The sequence below is a fragment of the Natrix helvetica genome, assembly GCF_964273705.1.
Source record: "Natrix helvetica genome assembly, chromosome: 3".
Lineage (NCBI taxonomy): Eukaryota > Metazoa > Chordata > Lepidosauria > Squamata > Natricidae > Natrix > Natrix helvetica.
This window is the reverse complement of record NC_138549.1, coordinates 152,097,893-152,114,929: the sequence shown is the minus strand read 5'-3', so window position 1 is coordinate 152,114,929 and position 17,037 is coordinate 152,097,893.

Sequence of the window (17,037 nt, the reverse complement as noted above, 5' to 3'; positions counted from 1 at the left end):
TATCAAGCAGGAGAAGAGAAAATTTGCAAAATGTAACATTTTGCATCAACTATCAGATACTGAAGAAACCAAAGGATATATTCTGAATTGAACTATGGGAAGTGAGCTGAAGCCCACTTATAGGTAACTGAAACTAGCATCAATAGTTAATGTAATCAATGCTACCAAGAAACGCAATAAAAAAGCAATTTTTCAGAAGACTAATCAAATGATGTAGAGATGACAGTAAAATATCAACAGTCAACTGGGCTATTTGAAAAAGATATTAGAATGTACAGCTGTCTGAAGAAGTAATCGTGTGTGGAAATAACTCTTCAAGTACAAAAAATTAAACACTCAATCACAGGAAATCAGCCAGATAGCTTAGAATGCATCAAACACTTCTATTATGAATTATACGTTGCCAATGCATAACAATTGAACACCTCTAACTATTTAAATACTGGGCTTTCTAACATAATTCCAGCAATAGTAGAAGATGCTATTCACAACTTTTAAATGGCAAAGCAACTGGCAAAAGTCACTGGCGATATTCTCAACTCATGTTGGAATGCAACACACAAAATATTGCAGATTTTTTGATGTTCAAAACTCCCTGGTGGGCACAATGATACAAAAAATAAAATAAACAAAGGGGAATGCCCCTCCAAAATGAAACAATTGAATAGCGAAGAAGGGAAAAGTGGGAATGGACAAGGGAAAACCCTGGGGAAAATTACTAGAACAATATAATACAATGCAATACAATACAATAGTAGAGTTGGAAGGGACCTTGGAGGTCTTCTAGTCCAACCCCCTGCCTAGGCAGGAAACCCTATACCGTTTCAGACAGATGGCTATCCAACATCTTCTTAAAGACTTCCAGTATTGGGGCATTCACAACTTCTGGAGTCAAGCTGTTCCACTGATTAATTGTTCTAACTGTCAGGAAATTTCTCCTCAGTTCTAAATTGCTTCTCTCCTTGATTAGTTTCCACCCATTGCTTTTTGTTCTACCCTCAGGTGCCTTGGAGAATAGTTTGACTCCCTCTTCTTTGTGGCACCCCCTGAGATATTGGAACACTGCTATCATGTCTCCTCTAGTCCTTCTTTCTATTAAACTAGACATACCCAGTTCCTGCAACCGTTCTTCATATGTTTTAGTCTCCAGTCCCCTAATCATCTTTGTTGCTCTTCTCTGCACTCTCTCCAGAGTCTCCACATCTTTTCTACATCATGGCGACCAGAACTGAATGCAGTATTCCAAGTGTGGCCTTACCAAGGCATTATAAAGTGGTATTAACACTTCACGTGATCTTGATTCTATCCCTCTATTTATGCAGCCTAGAACTGTGTTGGCTTTTTTGGCAGCTGCTGCACACTGCTGGCTCATATTTAAATGGTTGTCCACTAGGACTCCAAGATCCCTTTCACAGTTACTACTACTGAGCAAGGTACCATGTATACTGTACCTGTGCATTCCATTTTTATTGCCTAAATGTAGAACCTTACTCTTTTCACCATTGAATTTCATTTTATTAGATAGTGCCCAATATTCAAGTTTGTCAAGATCCTTCTGTATGTTAAGCCTATCTTATAGGCCTATAAAAGCACAAAGGAGAGAAAGGACTTGGAAGAAAAGGAATAAGAACTACAAAAATAAGAAAAAGAAGAAGCTAGGAGAATGGGAACAAAGTAGGAAATTGGAAAGGGATAGAATCTGTGAGAGATCCAGGGAAAATAGCTAGAAGAGGAGGGGAAAAGAGATATATATATAAGGAGATTAAAGGGAATTGTATCAATATTGCTAATGATACGCAGGCAACTAAGATATAAGGGAATTATAATAACATAAGAAATTGTTAAGTAAAACGTTCTTTGTGTAAAAATTGAAATTGAGGATGTATATTGCTCATAAAAATAGACTAACAGATGAAAGAAGAAAAGATAATTTGCTTCAATCTTGAAAGGGAAATTGGTGATATTGTTTATATATTAAGAAGAAACTAAGTGTAAGAGGGGAAAAGAATAATAGAATTGTTAAGCTAAATGTTTTCTATGTAAAAACTGAAATTGAAGATGTAGGTTGTTTATAGCAAAATAGGTTAATAAATGAAAGAGGAAAGGATAATCTGATTTAAGCTTAAAGGGAAATTGATGATATTGTTTAGATACTAAGAAGAAAATAAGTTTAAGATGAAAAAATGGAAAGAGAATAAATTGGGTTGGAAATGGAAACAGAAATATGATGAAAAAAATGTTAATTTGTTAAACTGGTATCACAGATGTATAATGAACTATTTGAGATGTTAAAAATGTGTGTAAAACTTTGGAGAGCAAGGATAAGCTAGAAATTTAGATGGAGCACTCAGACCAGGAAATAGAAGAGAGTTAAAGAGGCCTTAATTGAAGAACAAGAATAGAAGAAAAAGGAACTAAAATTTAAAAAAAAATAACCAGATGGTTTCATTACGGTAAAATAGATGAAAAGAGGAACCATGAATAATTTGGTATAACTTTGAAGGAGCAATTAATGATATTGTTTATATAACAAGAAGAAAATAAGTTTAAGAACATATGAAAAGAGAATAATAGAGTTGAAATTGGAAATAGAATTATGATGTAAAATAGATTATATATAAAAGAGGATGTAAAAGGGGAAAACCTGGATGCTTTGTTCATAAATATGTTGTTTGTATTAAAAAAAACTTTTTTAAGAAAAAAAAACTCACTGGTGGGCAAGTGTGGTCACTTTTTCTTTTAATGCACCTCATGCCATCTTGACTTTTTTCACCATATCCTGCAGAGACGCCTATTGTATAGGAATCACCTCTCAAACACAGAACCAACGTATCTGTTATAATTGAAATTCCTCCTTCAGTAAATGAAATTGTGGGCTAAGTTGTTGGACATATATATGAATCGTCTCCCAAGGCGAACAGGCCAAGATGGATACCCCAGATTAACACCAATCACATCTGCCAACCTGCATTGGACCCGGAAGGCAGATTATGGTCTATTCCTTCCACATGCCAATACAACCTCAAAAATGGCCCTCATTCCCCAGAGGCCCTACAGCAACTCTTCTCAGCAGTAGGGCGACCTGCCCGAAGGCAGAAGGTGCTAAAGCTCAGGACTGTGTAGGTTGGAATCATGTGGAAGAAGCCTTCATCCTGCAGTGGATAGACAATGGCTAAAATGATGATCAATTGGAGTTCATAAGCTTGGGCTCTAAAGGACTAAGTTCACCATAGGAGTACCTAGATGGATAAAAAAAAACATGAACTCTTTGCTAACATTAAGTGTTCATCCAGATTTTTGCAGTCCAGATATAACTTTTGTCTGATCCAGCTAGATGTTATTATACAGCAGAATAAAAGACTCTCAACAGCAAGAGAAGTTGAAGAATGAGACAGCCCTTTCCTGTGCATAGATCACTAAATAACAGCCATTCTTTGCAGCTTCGTTTAGATTCAATGGTGAGCTTTCATTAGCAGTGTCACAAAGAGACTTTAAACAATTTTGTACATTTTAATGTAAGCCCAAACTGAAGAATAATGACTATACTTCCACATTCCCAGAGGGTTGTAATAAATCAGCACTATGTTCTGACTTTTTACAAAAATTACATAATTACAAAAATTACACAATAACAAAAGCTGAAGCATTTGTAATTGTGGTGCTAAAAAGTTGACAGATATAGGCGTTGAACTTAACTATAATTACAACTGCATTTTTCTCCCAGGGACCTCTGTTTTCCTAAGAAAGCACCTGATCTTTGTGTCTCCTATCTGCTTCATCTCTATCATTATCTCTTCAGGAACATCTCCTGCCACAGTTCACCTTGCAGAGATCTGTTTTCAGGAAGTTCTTCTATCTGCCCTAGGCTGTTGCATTCTAATTGTGTATCCACATTCACATTTCAAGACTGCGAATTTGATATAATCAAAGCAGTGCTATAACGCAATCCCATATGTGAATCCTGTGATATTACTTTATTTGAGTCCATGCTTTTTATATGGTTTTAAGTGTACCAGACTGCTTTATAATACTTTAGATCTCCTGCCCTTACAAGCATTCTGTTTGGTAAACAACTAATCAGAATCAGAATAGAGTTGGAAGGGACCTTAGAGGTCTTTAGTCCAGTCCCTGCTCAAGCAGAAGATCCTATACCATTTTAAACAAGTGACTAATGTTTTCCATTATACAAACATAGAATTCAACATTTGAAGTATTGGGAACATAATCCCCAGCTACCAAATGTTTTCCTTCAAGGTGCAAAATAGAGGAAGGATCACATGGTATTGTTTATTATTCATGTCTTTCCTTCCTGATTTTTCCTTTCTTTTATCCAAATTTTGTCAGTGATATGTTTTTGAAGTTTGCTGATTTTTAATAAATAAACATCAAGCTCCTTTTTGCTAGGTGAATTGAGAGGTATGTACAGGTGTTTGTGATCTGGATATAGAGATGGACTGGGAGTGAGCTGAGTGTAGATTAAACTGGAAATTACTCATAGTAAATTTCCTGCATGAAGATGCTGCTATCTTCAGACTAACAATAAAGCCATAATTCAGGCTAATTGGAAGATCTTATTTCCATAGCTTGTACCATATTATATTACCTCTCAGGTCTTCCACAACTGATACAATTGAGTTTCTGCCTTATGTCAATTGCATAAGTAACTTTTTCTCTCTAGAGCCTGAAGTAGAAAACTAGATTTTTAGTTCTGAATGCTTTGAAAGAGAGAGACTTAAGAAAACTAAGAATCACTTCATTCTTCAAATGAGGAGTGTTAGATACTAGCATCAGCTATAATGGTTTCCACCCAGGTCCTCTGTTCCAGCGGGAACAGAGGTTTAATCTCATTGGTTGAAGGGTCTGACAGCTCCCTATAAAAGGGCTGCTGTCAGACTCAACCTTCACTGGATTGTACATAGTTGCTACTGAGTTAATAAAGAGCTGCTGTTACTGTTAGCCTGTGTGTGCCTTTCCATTACCTGATCTAACACTGGCGACGAAGGTGGGATGGGAAGGCAACTAGGCGAACCAAAATGTGTGGAGCAATCCAGCAAGTAAATTCAGCCTGGAGCTCAGCGTGGCTTCGAGCAGCCATTTTTGAGCAGCAAACTCAAAACGCCCTCAGAACACAAAATGGCCATGTACGCCCCACTGACTCCATATGACCCAGTCACTGAGTACTGGGACTCGTATATGCTGAGGTTTGACTGCTTCCTCGAAGCCAACGACCTCATGGGCCTTTCTGACAGCCGCAAGAAGAACATGTTCCTGTGTTATTGTGGACGGGAAGTGTTCGAAACAGCCAAAGACCTATCTGAGCCAACGCCGCTACAATCGGTCACTTGGTCCGTGCTCCAGCAGATGCTGAGAACTCACTATGCTCCCAAGCCGTCTAAGCACGTCCACTGGCACGAATTTAATATTCGCAACCAGAAGGAGGGCGAATCAATCAATGAGTATGTTGCGGTGCTACGAAAGGCTGCAGCGTACTGCGAGTTCCAAGACCTTGACTAGCTTATTCTTGACCACATCATATGCGGTGTGCAGGACATTAATTTACAGAGGAAATCGCCAAATCTAACCTCATTCTACAAATTGCCTTGGACGAAGCCAGGGCATTTGAATCGGCTGTCAAGTCAACAGAAACCCTGCAGCGCCAAAGCACTTCACAAGACATGCGAAAGAACACACACATTCATCGCGAGGCTGCAGAGGCTGAGAGCTCAGAAGGTGAAGAAGATGACAGCTGCCGCATGCGCAGTAGTTGCACCAAGCCAGCGCGCACATTTGAACAGCGTTTCCTGCCCTGCGCTACCTGCGGAGGAGACCATGCCCGATTGGGTTGCCGTTTCACGATGCTACCTGCCAACGCTGCGAGCAAAAAAGGGATCTTGGAGTACTAATGGACAACCATTTAAATATGAGCCAGCAGTGTGCAGCAGCTGCCAAAAAAGCCAACACAGTTCTAGGCTGCATCAACAGAGGGATAGAATCAAGATCACGTGAAGTGTTAATACCACTTTATAATGCCTTCGTAAGGCCACACTTGGAATACTGCATTCAGTTCTGGTCGCCACGATGTAAAAAAGATGTGGAGACTCTAGAAAGAGTGCAGAGAAGAGCAACAAAGATGATTAGGGGACTGGAGACTAAAGCATATGAAGAACGGTTGCAGGAACTGGGTATGTCTAGCTTAAGAGAAAGAAGGACTAGGGGAGACATGATAGCAGTGTTGCAATATCTCAGGGGTTGCCACAAAGAAGAGGGAGTCAAACTATTTTCCAAGGCACCTGAGGGTAGAACAAGAAGCAATGGGTGGAAACTAATCAAGGAGAGAAGCAATTTAGAACTAAGGAGAAATTTCCTGACAGTTAGAACAATTAATCAGTGGAACAGTTTGCCTCCAGAAGTTGTGAATGCCCCAACACTGGAAGTCTTTAAGAAGATGTTGTATAGCCATTTGTCTGAAATGGTATAGAGTTTCCTGCCTAGACAGGGGGTCTATGTTCCCTCTAAGGTGCGCGGCTGCGCGGCCGCGCACATGGCAAGTAAATACCGCGCAGCAGTTTCTCACTGTCTTGACAACATTTTTTTTAAAGTTTGGGTGGAATTGGTGCGGTTTATTATGCGGTTGCATGTGGGTGGCACCTCCTGATTCTCCGTGCTTCGGACCTGTCATTCAACAAAGCTTTTCACTTGTGTGCAAGCCGGCGCCCTAAACAGAGCTGGCTCCGGTCGTCTCTTCCATGCCTTTCCTTCCCTTTTTATGTCCTGTCTCGGACGTGCGGGCGGGCATGCGCATGCTGTGGACACGCCCGCTTAGACGCCGAGGTTGCTGCGTGCTTAGCTGCGTTCGTATCTCCCAATGTTAAAGGACGTCCCGGCTCCCCTGCCGCTGCCGCCGCCTTAGTCGCTTTCCCGGCCTTTGTCCCACCCGGCAGCCCTATGGAGGTTGTGCTTCTGCCTGGCAGCTGCTTGCTGAAAAGCCCGTGGAGGAGCAGGCAAGGGGCACTGTGTCTCCCCCGGGACTGAAAAGCCCCCTTTCTGCCTCTGTCTTTGTCGGTGGCTGCGCTGAAGCCCCTTAACTCCCGGACCCCCCTCCCCAATATCTGGACCTTCTGTGTGCTGGGAAGTTGCAGGGGGAGGATGGAGAAAACTCAGCCCGTCTTCGCTCCCCAAACTACAGAGAGCAACTCTCGGAGGAGGCCAAGTTTCCTCTGCCTTGGGGGAGATTTAAAAGAGGGCAGCAGTCCAGGTGCGGGGGGGGGGACTTCCGTTTTGTTCGGGATGAGGTGGAGCCAGTTCTCCCCATCCAGACGTCCTGCGTGCGTATGTCCTCCTGGTTATTTTCCTCTTACGTGCCTCCTTGGTGCAGCAGGCTAACGCTGGCCAAAGGAGTGGGGCGGACAGCATGGCACAACTGGGTAAATTATAAACCACAGATTTTAATCCTATTTAATTTTTAATGGTATCAAATTTAGCTATAAAGTGGCCTTACCTACTTTTTTTCCCCTGGGCCTGCTAAATTCTGGCCTGGATTTCCTATTGTGCAATTTGTGTCATGGACTTAATCATTTTAAATTCCATTAAATGCCAGTACACATCCTTTCTGCCAAGAGATCAGAAAAAACAATGCTCTAATCTTCTGATATTTAAATGATTTATAATGATGTTTAGATATATAATTTGGATTACATTTGAAAGCTCTGCATTGATTAAATACTATGGAATACAATCCTACAGCACTTCTTCTTTCTTTTTTGGTTTTAGAAAAGGATAATTCCCTTTTTAGCCAGGCTTTTTGAATTAGTTTATGGTGATGTTAACGCCAGTTTTTAAGTAGATTTCAATTTAAAAAAAAAATCTGTTAGCTGCTTTGAATGCCTTGGAGATGAAAAGATGGGGTACAAAACTGAAATAATAAAAAATTAGTACATTCATTTTGAAAAATAAATGCAATACTTGATTAATTTTATATCTTTATTCAAAATAGTTTTGGCAAGGGGGAGAGTTTCATGATAAATCATTTTATTACATTTATATTGCATTTATATATTATATTTATTACATTTATACTCCACATTATATATTTGTATTGTTATTTTAGTGTTTATTGTCAATTTTGATTGATATTATATTGATATATCAATACTGATTTTAGTCATACTAAATAACAATTACTGCTATTATTTATCAGCATTAAATATTTACAGTTTTTAATATTGACAGTCATATTTTAGAATAATAGGATTATCTTTTGATAGGATAATTGGCAAAATCTAATTCAGATGTGATGGATTGCATTCCAAAGGAATGTGAGAGGACAGGTTGCCTGCAAAATGCCAGGGCCCAGGCTGTTGGTGCCATGTCTCTCTCTAGCCAGTCTAACAATGTAAAAGTTTAGCAGAGAGGCTTTTTTTTTTTCAGTCTGACCAGAAAAGTATAGTGTTTGAGCAGCACATTTTCATGCCTGGCATTCATCAGGCTGAAACCTCACTCACAATTGGCAGTTGACACTTGGAATGTTGCGCAAATATCCAGCAGATGTGACAACAGTTCAAACTGTTGCTCTCTTAGGTGCTCAGGCATGAAAATGTTCCGCTCAAACACTATACTTTTCCGCTCACACTGAAAAAAAATTAGAGGGAACATTGCAGGGGGTTGGACTAGAAGACCTCCAAGGTCCATTCCAACTCTGCTATTGTATTGTATTGTATTGTATTGTATTGTATTGTATTGTATTGTATTGTATTGTATTGTATAGTTCAATAACTTTTGTTTAACACTCATGTCTCACTTCCACCCATTTGATGTGAATGAACAACTTTTTTCCTGGATTCAATTAATTCAGAATGTTCTATAGTTCCCCCCCAAATCGCCATGCAATTAAACTTAACATGCAACTGTTGCTTTCCTTTCCATCAACCGTATATATAAATATGATGTACAAATTTGCTGCTAATTTTTTTTGTTTCTTGGATTATAATGACTATGGAAAAAGTATGTTATGCAGATGGGAAATTGCTATCATGGTAATGCTGCATAGTCTTATACAGTTCCAGAACACAAGAATAATCATTGTATTCTAGTACATTCTAGTCACATTCTCATCTCATTCTCCATATGCTCACAAGCTTTAAAAATATATGACTTGATGTCAGGAACATCGCAAAGTCCCTGATTCATCCAAGAGAAATTCTTCAAGCCGGCAACAAAAAATCCAGCCATTAGGCTGATGAAGTCGGGGCGGCTCCAAGACGGAAGGATACAGAAAGAGAAAGTGTTTCCAGCTGGTGAGGAATTTTTACTGTTTCAAAAAAGACTGCCTATAAAAAATGTAAAACTAATTTAAATTGCAAAACAGAAGAAATAAGTGGCGGAATTAAATTTGGAATGGTTTTGGACAGTGGGTTATCTTACTTTTTAAATGCTATCTTCATGGATGGAATTTATGCAAGCCTGTTAAAACAAATGGATTCAGTTTTCTTCTATTTTTTTTCTTTTATTATTCTTTGTAACCTATGGACTAAAATTCTCCTCTTTCATTACTGTGGATGTTCTTCTAACTCATTCAAGAATCGGACTTTTTTTTAAAACTTGAAATACAAAAAAGACACAAAAAGAAACAAACAAAGAAGATTGCAACAATAACACTGCTACTTGGAGGCTGGAGGTTTGTGTGTTGGAAACGAAACACTCTTACTTTTCTCACTGATTATCCTGGCTTGGCACTTCAAGGTCTCACTGCTTGTTTATAGAGAGTGATAAGAAGAAAAGCATACAGATGTCCCTTTGAAGTATATTTTTAACCAGAGAAAGGTGAAAATAAAATGTCATTATGAATCTATGCTTAATCTTGTTAAAACCTTCCAAACTAGAGCAGCAGTGTTTGTTAGCTGGAGATAATGGCACAATTTCAACAGCAGAAAGAAATTTTAAGTCTGCAAAAGATATTCTCAGAAATACAGAAATTATCAAACACATATGAGAGGATAGAGAAGAAGTTGGAAGACTTAGAGTATCTATCAGTAAAATATGATGAAGAAGTTGGAGATGTTTATCAAATGGAAAAAGTGGTGGTTAATATTTATGGTGATTGGTTTGTCTCCGAAAATGGAAAGAGTGCAATACTGAAAGAGGAATTAAATGGAGGGGAAATCTACCCCAGATGGCAAGATACAGAAGAAGAAAAAAACAAAAGAATTTGTGGATTTAAAGAGAGAAATTTTATTAGCAATATCATTGATAACATTAATAATAATAATAATAATTTATTAAATTTCTAGACCGCCCCCTCTCCCCCTCTCCCATTACCGACAATCAAAGATAAGCTGATTAAGGAAACAGAAGAAGGGCATCGAAATTACATGAGAGATTTTATAAGCAAGGAGTTGCTAAGAGGAATCCATACAAAGTTGATTAAGGAGATGATTAGAGGACTGACACCACAAATGGCAAAAGATATGAGACTGTTTTGCTACTGGAAAGATAGAGGTTGATAGATGGAAGAGTATAATTTAAAACTAGTTAAACGTAGTGAAATTTAGTGACAATAGATATAGTTAAATAAATAATTGATAATGATAATAATGTATACAATGTGTAGTGTTATGATAAATAATAATTGGATATGAATATTGAATGGTACCCATGAAAGGAAGATTAGAAATCCTTTTGGATTATATATAAAGGTTAATAAAAAAGAACTAAGTTAGATACAGTTAAGTCTTGATTATTAGGGGGGAAATGTTATGATGCAGGATATAGTTAAATAAAGGAGGGATAATGATAACAACGTATATACAAGTATGGGTACAACATAAGGAAACTCGATGTAAATTGTAAACAGTGATTTGGAAAAGAGGATTAGAAAACTTTGTTATTAAATATTATGGATGTTTAGCTAGAATACAATATAAGGATTCAGTGTTATTGGAGGATTTTAGAAATAGTAAATGAAATGCCAGTATGTGGTTATGTATTAAATCTTGGTATATTTTATGATGAAGGATATTTGAACAATTATAATCAAATGAAAATGGAGGTATGATGATGGTAACATGTATAAATATCTGAGTTAAAATACTTGAGTTAATATGAATTATATTTGTTGACTGTGGAAGAGATGCACAAAAACCTTTTTGTAACCAACTGATACACTTTCTACAGTATGTAAAGAAAAATGTGTTGTGTTTGTTTTGAAAATTAAAAATAAAAATAAAATTATTTTAAAAATATATATGACTTAAATTCTGTACTGTGTTTAAAAGAAATGAAATTTTTAAAAAATTCTTCTCAATAGATTATGAAATATCCCATAGATCAAGCAAAGAATAAGCATGTCTGGGGAATTTAAAAAACCCACAATTTATTTGGAAGTTTTCAAAACATCAAAGAGATAAAATTGATCAGGAACTACAAAGTTAGCCTTGTCTTTAACCTAATTCAAATTATATAGATAGCCCAACTTCACCTTTTTTACTTTCCAGAATTCCTAGCCAAGCTAAACATGCACTAAATACATGGCCTGTCTTGATGCCATTAACCAGTCTATCTTTCTGGGCCATCTGCAAGGGTTTGAGGCATTATTTCATATTCTTTTGCCTCTGCTTTAGTTGGTGCAGATGGGGAAAGAAAAGATTGGTTTAATGGCTGAACCTGAGGGGTGTTACACAAGTCAGAACTCTTTCTTTGGAGAGGTCATTCACTAGCCTGGAGCAAGTTACCCTAAGCATGCCAATGATACTCAGTTGTACATCACAATTCTAGGCTGAGCCAGTGATGCTGCTTGCCCAAATGTTTGAAAACTGTTGGGCTGTCTGGATGGGACAAAACACATTGAAGTTGAATCCAGTGAAGTAGCTTCACTTCAGTGCTATATGTTTTGGGGATGGGGAAGTACCCCTTGAGGGAGCATATCCATAACTTAGGAGTCCTCATAAACTCCTGGATACTGCTGGATATGCAGATTGTGGCAGGAAGTTGATGCACCAGTTGGAGATGAAGATGGAACAGAAAGATATCAAAAGACTAACTCACTCTTCATCACTACTTGATTGGGCTTCTGTGATGCATTGTGAGGCTGTCAGGCTACTGTGACACATTCTACATGGTGCTATCTCTGAAGACAGTTCTGAAACTGAAAAGTTGGTACAGAATGCAGTGGCTTACTTGCCAGGAACTGACTAATCCTCTCTTGTAGCTATTTCAAGTAGTTTAGTAAAAATGCAGTTAAAAATGCTATACAAGCCATCATTGAGAGAATATATGTGCTGTATATGTATATCAGCATATGCAGTGGTAGGATTCAGCCAGTTCGCACCACTTTGGGAGAACTGATTGTTGACTTTCTGAGCAGTTAGGTTGTTGGAAGAAATCATTAGGGCAGAGAACCGGTTGTTAAATTATTTGAATCTCACCAATGAGCATATGTATATGTACATGCATGTGCACGCAGACACACATGCTCACACCAGGAACAGGAAGTGCCTCACAGGAACAAATAGAAGTAAATCCTGGAGAGGCAGGAAATGCATCACAAAACAATGGAGATGAATAAAGCTGTATACAAGGCAGACATAACACCTGTAACAGTAGCTGTGATCAAGACGTTTCCTAGTGCAATTCAAAGCTCAGGTTTAAATTTATAAAATCTTATACGGCTTAGCAGAAAGATACTTTCAAGATTACCTTTTCCAATCAATACACTCATCTGAAAAGAAATATATTGGTAATCCCCCACTTTTATAAGATAAAAGGATTGAAACTTGAGAGCCTTCTTCCTTTGCTATGGCCCTGGTATTGCAGAAACATCTCCCTGGAGAATTAGAGTTTGCAGTACTGACTTCTGCTAGAAAACTGATAAACACAGCATCCTTCTAAAACACTTAGGATAGGCCAATTAGCTAATATTCCAGTAAATATGAATGGGTTTAATGATTCCTGAGGTATTACGACTGTAGGTATTTGAAATTAATTGACCTAATTAATTTTTAATTTTAGTTTACTGTGGACATTTTAATTTCTACGTTGTGTTCTTAACTGTTAATATCTTAGTAAAATACAGTAGGATGGATAGATAGATAGATAGATAGATAGATAGATAGATAGATAGATAGATAGACAGACAGACAGACAGACAGACAGACAGACAGACAGATACTGTAAATACATTTTTAAAACTTTGGAATGCAACTGATAGAATCCTTTATAAACACATCCATAACAGCTGTATCAAATAGTTGTTTAAAATGTGTTTTCACACTTTATATATGTAAAAAAGTGGTGTGACTCTTATGTACTTCAAGTTCATATCAGCATGATGTAAATTGTGAAGTATCCCACAGTGAATATTTTGGCTTGAAATGTCTCTTTCTGTCTTCACCCTCCCCCCTCTCTTTTACTTTTGAGCGTGTTAGCAAACCCCACTTATTCTCAAAGTATTAACTTTCTCTTTTAAAATGGACATTTTATTGTTTGGGCAAAATAATTACAATGCAGAAGGAGAATGCAGTGGTAGGTTTCTTTTATTTACTTCTTAGATAGCAAGTTTTGGATATAATCACTAAGGTCCATCTAACTGTTTCTTTATGGTACAGAATAGTGGAATATAGAAATTGTGTTGGGTGTGAGCTGAAGTGGAAAGTATCACAGTTAGGAAGCACACAGTAAGTACAGAATTGTACTTATAACATAGCCCATAGTCTAAAAATCCATGCCACAGATCAATGAGTATAAGGGGAAGAACTGCAAGGGACATGAAGTAGTACTTGAGGTACAAAGAGAAGAACATGCACATATATGATCTGGTCATAGCCTCCCTGCTAATATTTGAGTTTCTATTCAAATGAGAGCAGGCGGCAACATCTTTGCAACAACACATGAAACTTAGTGCTAATGCCTCCCATTTCTCTTGATTGTTGCTGACATGTTTCTACACCTTGAATGGAGTCAACCTGTGGTAAATTAAATTGATTGGACACCAATGAAAAGGCACACACCTCTATAGAAGGCGTCACAGCTGACAATGCATACTGCAGCAGAGCAAAAGCCATGAGGTCAAAGAAACTGCCTGCAGAGCTCAGAGACAGGATTATTGCAAGGCACAGATCTGGGGAAGGCTACAATAAAATTTCTACTGCACTGAAGGTTCATAGGAGAACAGTGACCTCCATAATTCTCAGATGGAAAAAGTTTGGTGCACTAGGACTCTTCCAAGAGCTGGTCACCTGGTCAAACTGAGCAATCGGGGGAGAAGGATCTTAGTAAGACAAGGACATGATGGTCACTCTGATTGAACTCCAAAGATTCTGTCTGGAGAACAGACAGAAGAACAACAATCACTGCAGCCATTCACCAATCTGGGCTCTAGGGAAGAGTGGCTAGATGGAAGCCTCTCCTCAATGCAAAACACACAAAAGAGTTGTTTTGCTCACTTATAATTTTTTTCCTCACAGTCTGAGAGTCCTTTTTTTAAAACAAAATTTTATTGATTTTTAGGGAATAAAAAGGAAAGGGGTAATGGAAAAGGTTACAAATTTTGGCAGTTGCAGTGTGTGGCAGGTGTTCCCTCCCCCCATACTCATAGTATACATTTAAACAAAATTCAATACAAAATAGCAATATTTAGTCAGCATATAAATTCAGGTAATAATTTCAATCACTTTATATCAAGCAGATTTTCTTGCTCATTTCTGTGATCTGAGTTTTCTTGGTATTGCCCCTTCTCCCCCCGCTGGCAGAGCTCCGGCCCCTCCTGTGTCCTGTATGTCTGGTGCAAGATCATCTGGTTTATCTAGGAGTGCTTTATTTTTTTCCATAAAGGCTTGTGCCTCTATGGTTGTGTTAATTCTAATTCTTGTATCCTCCCAGAATATTAGCATACCTTCAGGCATCAGCCATCTGAACCACACCCACTTCTGGTAAGGTTTCTTCGCTAGTTGCGAATAGTTTTTCCTTTTCTCCCTCACTTTCTTGGGGATCTGTTTCAGAATGGTTATTTCTCTATCTTGGTATTTCAGAACTTGCCCCCTTTGTGCACTCAGGATTTCATCTCTTGTGGTCTTTCTAAGAAATTTAATGTGTACCTCCCTGGGTACATTGTGTGTTCTAGCATATGCAGAATTTATTCTATAAACCAGATCTAGTTCCCACCCCATCTGTTGTTTCTCTTTGTGAATGTATTCAGCTAAAATGCTTGTCATAATGTCCCTTATATCTTCATCATCTGTCTCAACCACATTTTGAAATCTAAGGTAAAAGGACATTCTTTCAAATTCTATTTTCATCTGTTGGATCTCAAGCTCTTTGTTCCCCTTCTGCACCCCTTCCATCCCCCCCCTCATCTCAGCCGTCCCCCCCTCCAAAAGATCCAGTCTCTGTGAGTTTTTGCTGGTCTGGTCCTGGTTCTCTTTAAGTTCTTCTTTCATCTCTTTTAATTGCCTTTTTATCTCCTCTTGTCCCTCTAGGATTTGTTGAAACATTTGTTGAAAATCAGTCTCAGTAGTTTTAGGCTGCATCAAAGATGTTATCGTTGGTTGTGTACTGGGACTAGATGTTGTGGATGTCGGGGCAGAGGCAGCAAAGCTGGGCTTCCCAGGTGGTGGTTTTTTACGTGACATTTTATGAACAATAAAGAGTTCAGAGTCAATGCAGAGAAAGATCAGTCAGAGGGGTAGAACCGCCAAGAGAGTTCAGGAGACTAAAGGTCCAGGCAGAAGGAGATTTTTCTGGTCACACTTTCTGGCAATGGAGTAATAAGTCCTTCACTCCAGGGAATCCAAAAAATCCAAATCAACAAGAGATTTGTCTGAGTAGCATGGAGACAAAGACCGGAAGCCTGAAGTTCTATAGGTGGAGTCAATTTTCACTGTTTATAAAGACAACGGAAGTGTGCCATCTTGCCCTGCCAGCTTCGGGGTTAGGAGGCATAATAAAAAGTTTTCAAAGTCTCCAAAGTTTTCAGATCATCATTTCATTTATAGGGTTACAGTCCAAAATTCGCCTTTGCTATGAGTGTGGCGTCATTAGTTGGCTCTCTCCCTGCCTCCTCCCCTAGGGCTGAGAGCGAAAACAGTTTACAGCCGCCTGTCCGAGGGGGGGGGGAATCCCCCTCTCTCCAGCCGCGCTTCTCCAAACCGAGTTGAAAGAGAGTTTTAATTAGCTGGCAATTTCTTTACAAGCAGACAAAGGGAATGGAGAGAAGTTTCCACCTCACCGCACCGCAGCCGCATCCTTCTGATCGCTCATTCTTCCAGCTGCCTCCTCACAAAGACGCCGGAGCGCCTCTCCATCATGCTTCCCGATGCCTAGGGCGATGCGGGCCCCCCCGGCCGCCGCCGACTCAGGGGATCCCCCACGGTGCCGCCCCTTCGGCAGGAGCCTCTACGGGGCATCCTGTGCCCCCCAAGGGGTGAGGGGCCCACCAGGAGAGCACGGGGCGAGCAGAGCCTGCCCGTCGCGATCAGCAGCGGAAGCGGAAGTCTCTCAGTCTGAGAGTCCTTCAGGTGCTCTTTTTGCAAACTCTAAGTGGGCTTTCATGTGTTTTGCACTGAGGAGAGGCTTCCATCTAGCCACTCTTCCATAAAACCCAGATCAGTGGATGGCTGCAGGGATGGTTGTCTCAGACAACATCAAAAACCCAACCATAATTTATTCTCCAGAATTGCTTTCAGATTTATATAAATATGTGGAAGGGGAAAAATTCTGTGCATAATCATGTTTCTCTTTTCACGTAGACTTAATTTCCAAATGAGAGCCTTTTCGTATTTGGACCTTATCTGTAGGGAGTTGCATTCTTCTATTACAGTTATCAACTGGATTTCTGTAAATGTACCATTTTTTTTTTGCCCCAGCTGTGCTCATCTCAGAAAGGGAAGAGAAATGATTCTCAAATGACATTTGAGGATAGAGCCACAGCAGATGGTGATAGTACTTAGTAGCAAATATTGCTGCATTGAGGAGAAAATAGAGGCAGGGCTTCTCATGGTAGTCCCTGAAAAAGGAGGCTTCAGAAAGAGTGATTTGGAATTGGAGAGC